Below are 16,181 nucleotides of genomic sequence, written 5' to 3'. Positions count from 1 at the left end.
TTGCACTACAGTTGCTTGGTGTCTGCTTGATGAAAAGATTAGACTGTTGCTGATGGTTTGTCTCTGGTGTCTACCTGCCTAAAAGACTAGTATGCAGCTGCTGAATCATATTTGCTGTTTGCTACAGGACAGAATTACTGACAAAGAAGATCAAGATCACTCCCAAAGAACTGCTGAATAAGTCAATTTCCCCTATATCCTAATAACTTTTCTCTTCTACTGCCTCTGCTGAATAGTGAGCTAGAGCACAGATGAACCCTTATTAAAAATAGGTTGCTTCCCTTCTTGTGTTGGGATTTTCCATCAATTATCCTTTGTAGGGCTGGATTTATGGACAGATATTGTCTAAATTTGGTTTTATCATGGAATATCTTGGTTTCTCCATCTATGATGATTGAGTGTTTTGCTGGGTATAGTAGCCTGGGCTGGCATGTGTGTTCTCTTAGGGTCTGCATGAGATCTGCCCAAGATCTTCTAGCTTTCATTGTCTCTGGTGAGAAGTGTGGTGGGATTCTGATAGGTCTGCCTTTATAAGTTACTTTCCCTTTTTCCCTTGGTACTTTTAATATTCTTTCTTTGTTTAGTGAATTTGGTGTTTTGATTATTATTTGCCAGGAGGAATTTCTGTTCTGATCCAGTCTGTTTGGATTTCTGAAGGCTTCTTGTATGTTCGTGGGCATCTCTTTCTTTAGGTTAGGGAAGTTTTCTTCTACAATTTTATTGAAGATATTTACTGGGCCTTTAAGATATAAATCCTTGCTCTCTCATCTATACCTCTCATCTGTGTCCTGGAGTTCCTGGATGTTTCAGGTTACCAGCTTTGTGCATTTTGCATTTTCTTTGACTGTTGAGTCAATGTTTTCTACGGTATCTTCAGCACCTGAGGTTCTTTCTTCTATCTCTTGTATTCTGTTGTTGATGCTTGCATCAAGACTCCTGAGTTCTTTCCAAGGTTTTATATCTCCAGAGATGTCTCACTTTATGATTTCTTTATTGTTTCTACTTCTACCTTTAGATCCTGGATGGTTTTGTTCAGTTCCTTCACTTGATTGTTTGTGTTTTCTTGTAATTCTTTAAGGGATTTTTGTGTTTCTTCTTTAAGGACTTCTTTCTGTTGACCCATGATCTCCTGGGTTTTTTTTTTTTTTTTTTTTTTTTTATGCAGCTGGAGCCATGGGTCCCTACATGTGTACTCTTTTTTTTTTTTTTTAAATATTTTTATTTTCTAAATGTTTTGTTTACATTTCTTTAAGGAATTATTGTGTATCTTCTTTAAGAACTTAAAGTAATCTTCCTCCAACAAGCCCAAAAGAAGATACACACACAATAAAAATAACATCAAAAATAACAGGAAGCAACAATCACTATTCCTTAATATCTCTTAACAATGGATTCAACTCCCCAATTAAAATACATAAACTAATGAAATATTTCTCATGTGGATCTTCAATTTTATCAGAAAATGTTTGTAATTCCCCTTTTAATTAATTTAGTAATTTCTTTTATGTCTACCATTTTATCTGCATAATTTTTCATAATAATCTTCAATTTTAATATCTTTCTATATACTTCTATTCTATCCGGAATGTTTTCAATGTAAATCTTTGATTTTATCACAAATGTTTCTAAGCCCATCTTCAATTAATTTAGAATTTTTATATCTACCATTTTATATGTAAAATTTTTCAGGAAATAGTAAACTTTAACATGTTTGTCCATATATTTCTTGAATTTTACCAGAAATATTTTCCATGTAAATTTTCAATGTATTCTGAAAATGTTGATAATTCTACCTTCAATCAACTTAGAATTATCTTTATGCCTATCATTTTATCTACATAATTTCCATGATAATCTTTAATTTTAACATGTTTTTCTATCTATTTCTTCAATTTTATGAGAAATATTTTCCATGTACATCTTCAAGTTTATCAGAAAATATTTATAATTCCACTTTTAATCAACTTAGGAATACTTTTATGCCTACCATTATTCTATCTATATATAATTTTCCATGATAATCTTCAATTCTAACATGTTTTTCTACATTTTTATGCAATTTTATTAGAAATATTTCCCACATAAATCTTCAATTCTATCATAAAATGTTTCTATCCCATATTTCAAATAATTTAGCAATGTTTTACATGTCTACCACTTTACTCTTTAATTTTCTGTGAAAATTGTCAATTTTAGCATGTTTATCAGAAATATTTTCAATGTCAATCTTTAATTTTATAATAAAGTGTTTTTACTTGCTTTTTCTTTTTTTTTAATTTTCTATATTCTTTGTTTGCATTCCATATGATTTCCCCTTTCCCGGTCCCCCCGTCCAGATAAGTCCCATCAGCCCTCTTCCCTCAGCCTATTTCCCAATCAACCCCTTCCCACTTCTCTGTCCTGGTAATCTTCTACATTGCTGCATCAAGCCTTTCCAGGACCAGGGCCCTCTCCTTCCTTCTTCTTGGGAATTATTTGATATTTGAGTTGTGTCTTGGGTATTCAGAGCTTCTGGGCTAATATCCACTTATCAGTGACTGCATTCCATGTATGTTCTTTTGCAAATGGGTTACCTCACTTTGGATGATATTTTCCAGTTCCAACCACTTGCCTAAGAGTTTCATGAATTCATTGTTTTTAATTGCTGAGGAGTATTCCATTGTTTAAATATACCACATTTTCTGTATCCATTCCACCATTGAGGGGCATCTGAGTTCTTTACAGCTTCTGGCTATTATAAATACAGCTACTATAAACATAGTGGAGCATGTTTCCTTATTGCAAGCTGGGAAATTCTCTGGGTATATGCCCAGGAGTGATATAGCAGGGTTCTCCAGAAGTGCAATGCTCCGTTTTCTGAGGAACCACCAGATTAATTTCCAGAGTGGTTGTACCAACTTGCAATCCCACTAGCAGTGGAGGAAATAAAAAAAAAACAGTAGGTTGCAAAAAATTATGCCTACAGAATAACTTGGGAATTTAAGAAATCTCTTTCTTGTTTTGTCTGGTTGGTGTTCTATGTGCATCTTGTAATTTGAACTCCTTAGGTTGGAGAAGTTTTGTGATCATGCTAAAGATTTGTTTTGTGCTATTAACCTGGGGTTCTTGTCCCTCAGCTGTGCCTATTCTTCAAAGACTTCTCTTTTTTATGGTGCCCTATAATCCCTGCATGTTCTTTTCCTGTGTTTTTTATTTTCTCCTCATATTATTTACTTGTATAGTCTAGTCTTTCTACTTTATCATTGAGTTTTAATACTCTGTCTTCTACTTGATCCATTCTACTTCTCAGAATTTTCCCTGAGTTTTCTAATTGGGTTATTGACAATTTATTTCATCTTCATTTCAGCGTGAGTAGTCCTCTATACTTTTCTTTATTGAATTCTGTTTTTAAATCCTAGGTCATATTTATTATGATGTTTAGCCTCATATTTGTCCTGTGAGATAGGAAATAATAAAGAATGTCTTATTTAAAAATGAGCTATAATCCTAGGAAAGCCAATAGTTGATTAGTTATTATAATGGTTAGTGATAATTATCATTCTGACAATATCTAGAATCACCTAGGAGACAGACCTCCCAGGCAAACAATGAAGACTTATTTAGATTAGGGTGAGCCTCTAGTATGCCAAAGAAGGATCATTTTAATTAGGTTAACTGAGGAGGGGTGAAGCAACCACTGTGGGTTGCATCATGCCATAGGCTAAATTGCTAGAATGAAATAAAAAAAAGATTTTGAGCTGAATACCAGAATTCATCACTCTTTGCTTCTTGATCATAAATGCAGTATGAACAACTACCCTTTCAAACTCCTACCATTGTGACTTTACTGCTTCAAAAGATTCTACACTCAAACTGAGGGTCAGAATTCTTTTATTGTTGTATGTCATCACATCAACAGGATGAGTAAGACAGAGAATCAGTATCAAGATATGGGTTGTTACTGTCTTAAACTTGACCATGCAGTTCTTGTTCTTTAGAACTTGCTTGGTGAGATTTTTATCTCAGAATACTGTCTCTATCCTTAGGACTTAAGTAAAGTTGAATTTAAAGATAATGGACTAATTTGGTGGAGAAAATTTCAAGATAAAAGTGTTATCATGACTTGGCATGTCTGCTATGTCTACATTGAGAAAGTACAAAATGGCACTCTAAAAACTACAGTTTTTCAAAGACGGAAAGTTCTTAAACAAGTTTTGTAGCAAAATGGCATGCTCCTAAAGAAGCTGTAATTGTTGAGGAGAATCGTATTTTTCTTCATTGTCTAAGTAGGAAACTCACTTAGTTACAATACCACACCTTAAAGACTTCAACTTGTGAAAGAGTAAATGTTTTGAAAATAGTGAGTCTAAACTGAGAATACACTATTCTCCAAAGTAATTTCTTATGGCTGAACTTGGCTGCAAAATCCACACTCTATTGGTAAGAAAGCATGAAAGATACAAAATTGAGGGGCTTATGGAGCCTACTTCACAATTTCACAGAATAGCTGAAGCCAAGAATTGTCTATCAGAGATGTTCTTTTAAAATACTAAGTTATAAAGATGAGGCAGATATTGCAATTGAGACCCTAGGATTTTGGAGATGAAATGACCATCAGATGGCTACTGAGAAAACTATAGACATGGAGTAAAGCTGTTTCAAAGAATGTCTTTATATACTGCAAGGAGCAGAGATGGAGGGATCAGGCTACTAGAGCCCTTTGGAATCCAATTCATTCCTTCATGAGCTCCATATACTGCCTTTGGATTTACAGTATTTGATATTTGCAATGTAAAAGTTCAGTCCCTACCTGGTACAATGATTCCTCTTTTTTTTTCCTTTTGAAATAGGAATGCTTATTTTGCCATTATAGGATACAGGTAAAAGGTTTATGTTGAAATTTGTGATATGACATGGACTTTAGGCGTTTCAATAGTTTGGGAATTGTTAAAAATAGTGGCAACTTCTATAATTGTATCGAGTATAAGTCTTACATTATAAACTATGTAACTATGAGGATTTGAGTATTTCTGCAAGATAATAGATTCTGATATGAAATTCAAAAAGAGTGGAGTTAGGAAAGTTAATATTGAGTGTCAATTAAGCAAGATACAGAATCATCTAAAAGATCTGCTTCCAGAAACACAAATGGGGGAATATTTAAATTATGTTAGCCTCTGAGGTATTGTGGTGAATAGACCAATTGTGGTGGGGAAAATGCCCACTGTTGACTAAACCATTTCGTTAGCTAGATTCCTAGTGTGAATACAAAGGAGAAAGTAACCACGTCTTCCCCACCATGATAGATTACTCCTTTTAAACTTGCAGTCAAAAATAAGCCCTCTCTGTATTAATTTTTTATCATAGTAGTTTATCAGTTCATAAACAAGAAGAGTAATTATCAATTTCATTATAATCAGTAATAGGTACAGTTAAATGCCTATTTAACAAAAATATTGGTCTAATATAAAGCTATATTTAACAATCACACAATGGTATCTATTCTCTCAGTGAATACACTTATAAAGGTCAATCAGCAACTGCATATATTTTTCTTTCAATGAATCAATCAGTAAATCAAGGGTATAGTAGTGATTGCCCCTCTACTGTGAACCTAATTTTTCAGAAATAACCTTGTCTGAATTGTTAATAGCTCACCATACTATTTAAAAACTTGGCAATCTATGACTCTAAATGATCTAAAAAAGCCATTGTATTTCTTTACTAAGCATTATAGTTTCCATTTTATTGTTTTGTTTTAGAAGAATATCTACACTTTATTTGACATTGTGTTAAATAATATCTTTAGAGAAATAACTAATAGGATCAATATATGTATTATGTATATATATGCATGCTTGTGTGCATGCATGTATGTACATATTTAACTATTATCTGTCTCTATAAATACAGATATCTATATATGCACTTCATTAAAGGATTGCTGTATTGATCTGGATTGCATAATTGGAGGATGGGTATCCCAATTATAACTATCTCCATTCAGGATAGTCAGAGAAACCAAAGCTATTCAGTATAAGAATTTGGAAAACTCCAAATATATGGAACCCCTATCACTTTCCAGTCCAAGGCCATGGGTATGGAAACTGCTCCCTTGGATGCTAATAGGATATATCTACAGTAAAACGCTGAAGAAGCTAAAGTCTCTGATTGTCGAAAGGGGGCATCAGCAAAGTAGAATGGTGCTCACATACATCCTTGCCTTTCTCTTCCTCCACTTTAATTCAGCACAGTCTTGAGCCTTTTAGATGATGTTATCCACATTTGTTCTCCTACATGTAAATCCTTTCTGAAAATGCATTCACAGATACATCCATGGTTGCCTTTAGCTGATTTCCATGAACCTCTCAATCAAGAAAAGTTGATAATCATAATTAAAGATCACATTAATCAAATTCATTTACATCTAAATGGTAAATAGGTAGTAAAGATAGCAGTTGGGAGATAGGAAAAAAGAAGTGTGCTGCTTACTCTTGTCAACCTGACACAAAATCAGAGTTATCTGAGATGAGAAAAGTTTAATTGAGGAATTTCCTCTATCAGACATCCTGTGACTAATTTTGTGGGCATAATTCTTTGATTAATGACATACATGAGAGGTCCCAGCAGGCTATGAGCAGTATAATTTAAGGATGGGTGGTCCAGGGTGGTATAAGAAAGTGAACTAAGAAAGCCATGGTGAACAAACCAGTAAACAGTATTAATACATGGCCTCTGGCTCAGTTACGGCCTCCAGATTCCTGCCTCACATCCCTGCCATGACTTAACTCTATAATGGATGATAAACTGTAAGATGAAATAAGCTATTTTATGTCAAGTAGATTTTGTTAAGTGTTTCACCAAAGCAACAGAAAGTAGGTAGAGCAGAAGGTGAGAGAATGCCACACAGACTATGAAAATATGTTAGCTGTAAAATGGGAGACATAAGAATTGAAAGGGTTGGGTCCTGGTTTTACAAAAAAGACAATTTGAATGATGGATTGTTAAAAGAATATTATTTATTTTAAGTGCTTTGGCAAAAGGTCTTTATGTCCAACTTGCTTTCTCCAATTCAGTGTTTATAGTCATATAACTTCAAAATACACAGAGTAACTCATATTTCAGTAACTAATTTAACATAACACATCTTAAATTTATCCACCATAAGGAACCACATATTTTCTTAATCTTAAGTCTAATTGACATTTTCTGGCCAAGCCTTACTATACAAAATACTTTCTGTGATTCTTACATGTTTTATCTTACTACAATTAGAAGTCCATTATTTTTAAGCATCATTTAACTCTTTCACAATTTTAAGCTCCATCATTATTGGTCTTTCCACATGTCTTTGATTCTTTCCACTTGTGTCCTTTCTTTGATACCCATCTAGCAAAACAATATTATGCTAGACCACACATTTTCTTGTCCATGGGCAAACAATGGAGAGAGAAATACATATGTCCTTGTGAACAGTTATGTTCATCATGAAGAACTGGAACTCAAGTGATACCCATTGATCCTATGCATTTCTCAAGGGCATTATCTGTTTCCTTGGCAGTAAATATCATGCATCTTATTTCTCCTTACATCTCCAGGTCGTCATCCCACATCCTCATTCTGTTTTTAGTCTTCATTATATTTTAAATGCACAAATAATGGATTCAAAGGTTCCAAACACATCTGTTCTCTTGCTCGTACAACCAACATTTAGTTTTTCTTTATTTCTTATTAAATGCATTCCAAATGTCTTCTTTCCTGTCTCAGAGTATCAACCAATATTTTAAGCAGCTCAATATTATATAAAGTATATTTATCTAATTTTATAAAATAAAGAAATATATATTCAATCAAGTGCCACAAATGATAACATTTTTCATTAGTTTGTTATCTTCCCCTTTGTGGCTCAGTCATACAAACTCATTGTCTAAGATCTATGTCCCTGCGATTATAGCTTCATAGTCCTTGAATTTATGTCTCATGTGAAGACATAGAGAGGATTATGATGATCAAGCCCAGGAGATTTCTCTTCTAACACTTTGCTTTAATTCCATGTACTAAAACTCAAACAACAGTCATAGCTGTTGGCAAAACAAAACTGAGAATGCCATTTTTGTGTTAATTAAAGAATAGATCTACTTCATAGGCTGAGACAAAGCCTCCAACAATTTATACAACCTGGATCACCCCACTTTCTGATCTGATTTTAAAGCATTTTCCATCTTGGATATTCAGTCTCTCTCATTACATCCCACTCCCATTAGCTTAAACAATTTAAATTAATATTCATGTTTTGTGGTGTTGAATTTGGTCTCTATTTTATCCATCTCCTAGACAACCATATAACATCTATCATCAGGGCACAGGTATCACTCAGTCATTAATTTTTATTTTTATTTTAAGATTAGGTAGAATTTGCAACTGGTATCTACCTTTACTTTTTTATGTTTCATTTCTCTTTATAAAGTTTGTTTTATTTTTATGTTGTGTGGATGTGTCTGAGTACATATATGTGCACCACATATATGAAGTTGCCCACAGTGGCCAGAAAGAAGCCATTGGGTTTACAGGTGTTTGATAACCTGCTGATATTAGCATTGGGATTTGAACTCAGGTTTTCTGAAAAAAAAAAAAAACAACAACAACAAGTGCTAACAAGCCTGCTAAGCAATGTCGCCATCCCCTTATTTCTCTCTATGTAAGTCATGTCTGTTTTATTATCACTTTTATGTCTTCATCTATGGGTCCTATGCATATTATTTCCACCCTGTAAACTTTTCTTCAAAATTTATATAAAATATGAGTGACTCTATCTGTCTAACCCCCCTAATGTTGGCACATTCGTTTTCATGTCCCAATATTGCAGTGTGTATAGAGATGCACTTCCAAAACACCCACAGTCCTGGTTTAATCGGCAGTTACAATCTCAGCTGCTACTCCTCAGATAGAAAATAGGATGAGTAGCTGAATTGTGATTTTGCTGAAATTGTGTGATGATGAGGACAGGTGAAATTAAGTTTCCATAAAAATTGTGAAATAATTTATGTATTTTAACTTAGAAACTGAATCAACTATCTCAGCATATAATTCTTCAGGTAGATTCAAAAGAATATTCATTAAAGCAAAAAACTCTAGATAACCAACATTTAAGCAAAAAGCATCTGCAAATGTCTTCATGGGTCTCTGTGTAAAAATATAGATATACTGTTACAGGGACATGGATTCCTATTCTTTTGATGGCTTGTGTAATGTGAATCGAAAGATTTTTAAATGATGAAACAAGTTATAAGACAAATCTACATGATTCGTATTATATGAAACAGCTTTTTTTTTTTTTTTGCTCAGTTTTTCAAAGGATACCACCTAATTTCCTGCATCATAGATAAGTAAATAACATATAATTTAATAAGCTCTTAATGACAAATCCAAATTGATAGATTAAAAACAGGAAATAATACCTCTTAGAAGCTGTGAGAATGAAATATTTGTTTGCATGTTTGCAAACACAGGTCCATATCCAAGATTGGCAAACACTTGTTGAGTGTTTTTACCTCTACTATTGTTCCTTCATGCAGTAGAGACAATGGATGTTTATTTCCACCAAATTGTCCTTACAGAATCATTCAAAATACTTAGATTATGATAATCTACACTACAATTCCATGAGGTCTCAGAAGATAAAGAAAATGTCTTTTCATTTATTCTCAGAGTTACTTCATTTTTTAGTTACTTGACCATATTTTTTCAGGATTTGAGAGTGAAAACATGGACTATCTTCAGGAGAAACACAATTTCACTAGCTCACATAAGCAACCATCAAATCCATCACCCTTAACATGAAGACATCAGAATAGCTGAACATCCTTTTTCAGTAATTAGGAGTATTAAGCTTCACTACTACAATTCTAAGCAAATATGAAGCTTAGATAGTGCTTTCCCATTTGTAACCCTGGAAAAGGAAGAAAAGAAACACTATCCAGCTCAAAATCTCTATTCGTTCCCTACTTTTATTCTCAATCTCCTGTAATTAAATACCAGGATAGGATTCACTGTTGCATACATAAAAAGAAAACTATGTTTTTAAGCAAATACAATCTAAAGTAGATATGGAGAGAAAACTATATTCTCTTTAGAATTACACATAACTCTTCTAAAGAAACACTATATATATATATATATATATATATATATATATATATATATATATGAAGCCATATTACATTCTGAAATCAATGGACTTGTATTATTTCTGATCAAGCTCCAGGGGTAGAGACTGGCATGAAATATTAATATTTTTGTCTTATACATATAAAACTAAAAGAAAATTTGTGGTAAAGGCAGCTTTTCATACGTATGAAACTCCAAAATCTGACACATGAAAAAGCAAAAAAAAATATGTTCTTTCAAAATTATAATTTTACATCTCAGTCTGTACTGAGTACAAAATTATATCAATTAGTTTGATATGATAAAGAGGAATGAATGGAATCCTTGATATACATCCATTGTGTCGCCCTATTTTTATGGATACATGAACAAGTGTCTACTCATCCTAGATAGGGAACCAATGACAGAGGAAAGTACAGATCTCATCAAAATTCAAGAAGGGAAATAAATGAATTTATTGGGGTTACTTACAGGAATACATGTGAGGATTAATTTACAGAAGCAGGAATAACTTAACAGAAGTTCTATCACTGAAAGCCCACTCATACATGGAACACATGAATTCTGTGTCCCTGGACAACTTGCAAACCTTATGACAGATAAGAGAGATATTTTTTCTTTGCATCTCACTTCTTGTTGGCCCCTTCCTGGCAACTCAACTGCTTTGCATTTCTTCCAGACAGCTCTGTTGGTCTTAGCAGTTCAATGGGTCTGAATGTCTACAGTTTGGCTAATCCATATCTCTTTGTAACCCAGGCAACTGTTCTTTTCCCTCGCCTGGAAAACTCAGTTTATCTCTGCCTCTTATGGGAAGTTTGACTGGTCTCAAAATTCTAAACAATCTTTGCTGCTTATGTAACCTTTGGGAGATGGGAGGGGCTTTGTGTATCTAGTCAGTTTCAGGAAATACCTGAGAAGTTTGAGTTATTTACTTGCTCAATTTTAATAAGCTTCCCCTAAGAACACTGGTTCTCAACCTTCCTTTTTTAATTTTAATTTTATTGGATATTTTCTTTATTTACATTTCAAATATTATCACTTTTCCTGGTCCCTCTCGAACCCCCATCCCCTCCCACCTCCCCCTACTTTTTTGAGTATGTTCCCACACCCACCCATCCACTCCCATCTCCCTGCCCTGGCATTTCCCTACACTGGGGCATCATGCCTTCCCAGGACCCATGGCCTCTCCTCCCATTTATGCCTGGCAAGTCTATCTTCTGCTACATATGTAGCTAGAGCCATGGGTCTAGCCACATATTAGCTTGTGGGCTAATATCCACTTATCAGTGAGTGTATACCATGTGTGTTCTTTTGAGAATAGGTTACCTTACTCAGGATGGTATTTTCAAGTTCCATCTATTTGCCTAAGAATTTCCTGAAGTCATTGTTTTAAAAGCTGAGTAGCACTCCGTTGTGTAAATGTAACACATTTTTCTGTATCTATTCCTCTGTTGAAGGACATCTGGGTTCTTTCCAGCTTTGGGAAACTATAAATGAGGCTGCTATAAAAATAGTGGAGCATGTGTCCTTGTTATATGTTGGAGCATCATTTGGGTGTATTCCCAGGAGTAGCACAGCTGGGTCTTCAGGTAATACAATGTCCAGTTTTCTGAAGAACCACCAGACTGATTTCCAGAGTGGTTGTACGAGCTTGCAACCCTACCAGCAGTAGAGGAGTGTTCCTCTTTCTCCACAATCTTCGCCTGCATCTGCTATCACCTGACTGTTTTATCTTAGCCCTTCTGACTGGTGTGAGGTGGAATGTCATGGTTGTTTTGATTTTTTATTTCCCTGATGATGTTACAGAGATAGGCAGGTAGATGAATGGAATAGAATTGAAGACCCAGAAATGAACCCACACACTTGTGGTCACTTGATCTTTGACAAAGGAGCTATAACCATCCAGTGGAAAAAAAAGACAGCATTTTCAACAATTGGTGTTTGTTCAACTGGCAGTCAGCATGCAGAAGAATGCAAATGGATCAATACTCATTTTCTTGTTAAAAAAAAAAAAAACCAAGCACAAGTAAATCAAGGATCTCCACATAAAAACTAGATACACTGAAACTAACAGAAGAGAAAGTAGGGAAGAGCCTCAAACACATCGGCTCCGGGAAAATTTTTTCCTGAACAGAACACCAATGGCTTAAGCTTTAAGATCAAAAATATAAAAATAGAAAATCAGGACCTCATAAAATTTCACAGCTTCTCAAAGTCAAAGGACACTCTCAAAAGGACAAAACAGCATCTAAAAGATTGGGAAAAGATCTTTACCAATCCTACATACAATAGAGGGCTAATATCCAATATATACAAAGAACTAAAGAAGATAGACTCAAGAGAATCAAATAACCCTATTAAAAATGGGGTACAGAGCTAAACATCAATTTTCAACTGATGAATATTGAATGGCCAAGAAGCACTTAAAGAAATGTTCAACATGCTTTGTCTTCACGTTCTCAAGCTTCCTAATGCTGCGCCCCTTTATTACAGCTCCTCATGTTGTGGTGACCCTCCAACCATAACATTATTCCCATTGCTAGTTCATAACTGTAATTTTGCTATTATCATGAATAATAAAATGTAAATATCTGTGTTTTTTAATGGCAACCTCTTAGGACACTGCTACAAAAAAGATCACTAGTCTCCGAAAAAAGTTATGATCCACAAGTATAGAACTTTTTGAGTCTTGAAAGCATACCTGGAGAATGGGATTTTTTCATCTTCCTTTAGAACATTCAAACACTCAAGAATCTTTTATTTAAGATGGAATATTTTACATTAGTTGAAATTCTTAACACAATTTCATCAAATATGTTCCCATTTATAAACATTAATATACCAAAATATTTCTTTAGGTTTCTTCATGTGTATATCCTTTTACCTTTAATTTTGAAACTTCTCAATGATAAGTGTCTGCATTATTCATTCTGTTTAAATCATAAAATATAAAACAAATTCTCTTCAGATACCCTGCAAATATTTTAATCAGCCTTATTTTTCATTGTCTAGATCATAATGTTATCACTAAAGTTATTAAATACAAGTTATTGTTCATGCTTTCTAAACAAGCCCCATTCATGCCAATATTATGAAGGCCCTCCCCTATTTCCTATATGTGTGAGAAAGCACTGTGAAGGATGCTATCTCTAGATGCATATCCACATATCATTTTTTGGAGAATAGTGGCCACAGTCTTCAATACTATAGTAAGATCTTAATTAGGTTCCTGCCAATTATATACTCTTGACAAGTGTGTCTAATTTTTGTCAGAGAAAAATGTAGGGTAGAAGGTTTAAAAAAATAGCAATTACTCAAGAAGTTTCAAAATCATTATGTAGACCAGACTAAATAATTACACACATTTACTAAAGTTTATGACATTAGAATCTGACTTAGAAAACCTTGTGGCGTGCTTTTTTCCCTCATATCTGTTCTAGCAAGATGTGGGCCAAGTAGACAATAGTGTCTAAATTATCAAATTGTTGTGAAGTTTGGTCATTACTTTAATACACACAGAGCACTTGGCATATAGTACATGGTTAATATAGAGTTGCTTTACTGCTGTTCTTTAGTTTTTGCCTATGTAAGAGGATTTTTGGATTATTTTCAGTTTTATATTTTCCAAAGTTCTTTTGAACGGGATGGCTCATATTTCATTCGCATCAATTTGTCTAAGTTAAGCTATTTCTGTATCCAAAATAGCTTTTACAGGAAGCCTCTGTGAATGAAGCATTATTCGTTGTTGGAGGTTGTCTAACTTTTATCGGTTCTCCAATGAAAAGTCAGTCATGAAAGCAGGCAAGCAACTGAAAGCTGTTCAATAGCTCTAAGGATACATAATAAATGAAGAAATATTCTGTGAAATTTCATTGATTTTGTGAACTTAACATACTTTCAGTTGCTCTGTAAATTCAGAACACTAAAATAATATCTAATTGCACTAAGCTTCAGTAACCAAAAGAAGTCAGCATGGTGGCTCCAGGTGAGCTTTGGCCAGGAACTGAATTTGCCTCTAGGCAGGTTTACATTTGTTTATTTTGCAATAGTCCCTGCTTATCAACTTTCCACTCATGATGAAGTTTCTCAAAGAAGCATAGAGCCTGAGGCAATTTGATTTATACACACCATATGTGTGCTTTTATGATAAAACTAGAGGCACCACCCACTTTTGTCACCCACAGTCTACTGATTGATCTAATGAACCAGCATAAGTGGTGAGACCATTTATGATTTCATCATAGAGGTCAGCTCTTATCTGACTGATGTGGGAAATCCCCTTCCAGGACTGCATCTAGAGAGGCCTTGCTATAGGCAAATGGCTACTATACAAAGAAGGGAGTGAAAAGGCGGTGTCTGGAAACTTAATTCACAGGAGCAAATGTATGTACATGTTTTAACATTGCCATTTAATCATCCCAGTTTCCTTTAGTTACACATGTGAAGTAGGCTTATGAGGCAATGATTAACAACTTGCCAGAATACAATGAAACAACACATACACACACACACACACACACACACACACACACACACACTTCATCCTCCATTGTGTGAAACAGCTTTATTATAAATAGGCAGCATGTACAACAAAAGTCTAGTATTGAAAGTACGTCAAAAGCAGAGGATTTGGAAAGGTTTCCATGGGAAAGTGAGTCTTGTAAGCACATTCTCCAGTTACATTACAGTTTAGAAGCGTGTGGCTACAGTCTACCCTGGGTTTTGTAGCTTAAAACAAGGAGAATTAATGGGTAAAACTCTCAAGAAGAATAGTGTTTCTAGGGTGAGCGGATGTGACAGAGCTTGGGCTTAAGTTGCCATAACACACTCTACATTTATTCCTGAAAAATAAAAAGAAAGGAATTAGATCTGTTCAAGGCCACCTAGAGAACTGCCCTGTGGTCTACTATTTGAGTTATATATACGTCCTACCAAATACAATGCATTCCATATGCTGCACTATATCCCAAGTTCTGAAGTTGGACATTTGGATTCTTGGATTGTTATATTATCAGCCCTACAAGATTTCAAACAACAACAACAACAAAAAAGTCACAGTACCAAAACCAGAATACAGTTCACTGGACCCAGGAAGAAGATAGCCACTAACAGGATGATCAAATCTGCCTGAAAAGCATCTGCCCAGGCTCCAGCAAGGTAATCCTGGTGAGAAGCTGCTCAAGATGTTAGAACATGAGCTTTATGAGGTATTACTCTCTGAGGCTTGTGCCAGTCCAAACTGTATATATATATATATATATATATATATATATATATATATATATATATATATATATATATATATATATATGTACAACAGGAGATATTAGCAACTACATAATCTTAGTTGTGTTAAAGAGAAGTTTGTGGTAATTCTCCATACAACCACTACAGTGGGATGACAGGAAAGTGAGAATAATGATACCATGTGGGTTTTGGAATGAGAATTACACCCCTAGTATCATACATATAAATATTTGTTTAAAAAAGAAAAGGCAAGAACTTGGTGGAGGAGGTGTGTCATTAGTGTGGACTTTGTGGTTTTAAAAGTTTATGTCATTCCCAATTAGCCCTCTCTGCCTCTCTGTGTCATGCTTTTGGATCTGATGTAAGCTCTCAGCTACTGCACCTGCTTAGTGACTGCTCCAGGCAGCAAAGACTTGCCTGCTTGCTGCCATACTCCCTGTATTGAGGATCATAGATTCTAAACCTCTGAGACTGTAACCAAGCTCCTAATAAACTCTTTCTCATAAGTTTATTTGGTCTTGGTGTTTTGTCACAACAATTGAGAAGTAACTAAGATACACTATCTAGAGTTTCTCATTATTTTTTGTGCTCATTAACTCATATAGATTGTATAGCACAATAATGAAGGATTGTATAGTGTAAAAAATCCATTTGAAATTGTTGGCAAGTCCCTATATACTTGGTATGCAGCTTTAAGTGGCTAATCCAAAGATAGCTTTAGTCCTGAGGATTGATACATAGGCACAATACCAGCATGACACTTGTGTAAGAGTGCATCAATTTCTAAG

The sequence above is a fragment of the Apodemus sylvaticus genome, chromosome 7, assembly GCF_947179515.1.
Source record: "Apodemus sylvaticus chromosome 7, mApoSyl1.1, whole genome shotgun sequence".
In the NCBI taxonomy this organism is placed as follows: Eukaryota; Metazoa; Chordata; class Mammalia; order Rodentia; family Muridae; genus Apodemus; species Apodemus sylvaticus.
This window is presented reverse-complemented; position numbering follows the sequence as displayed.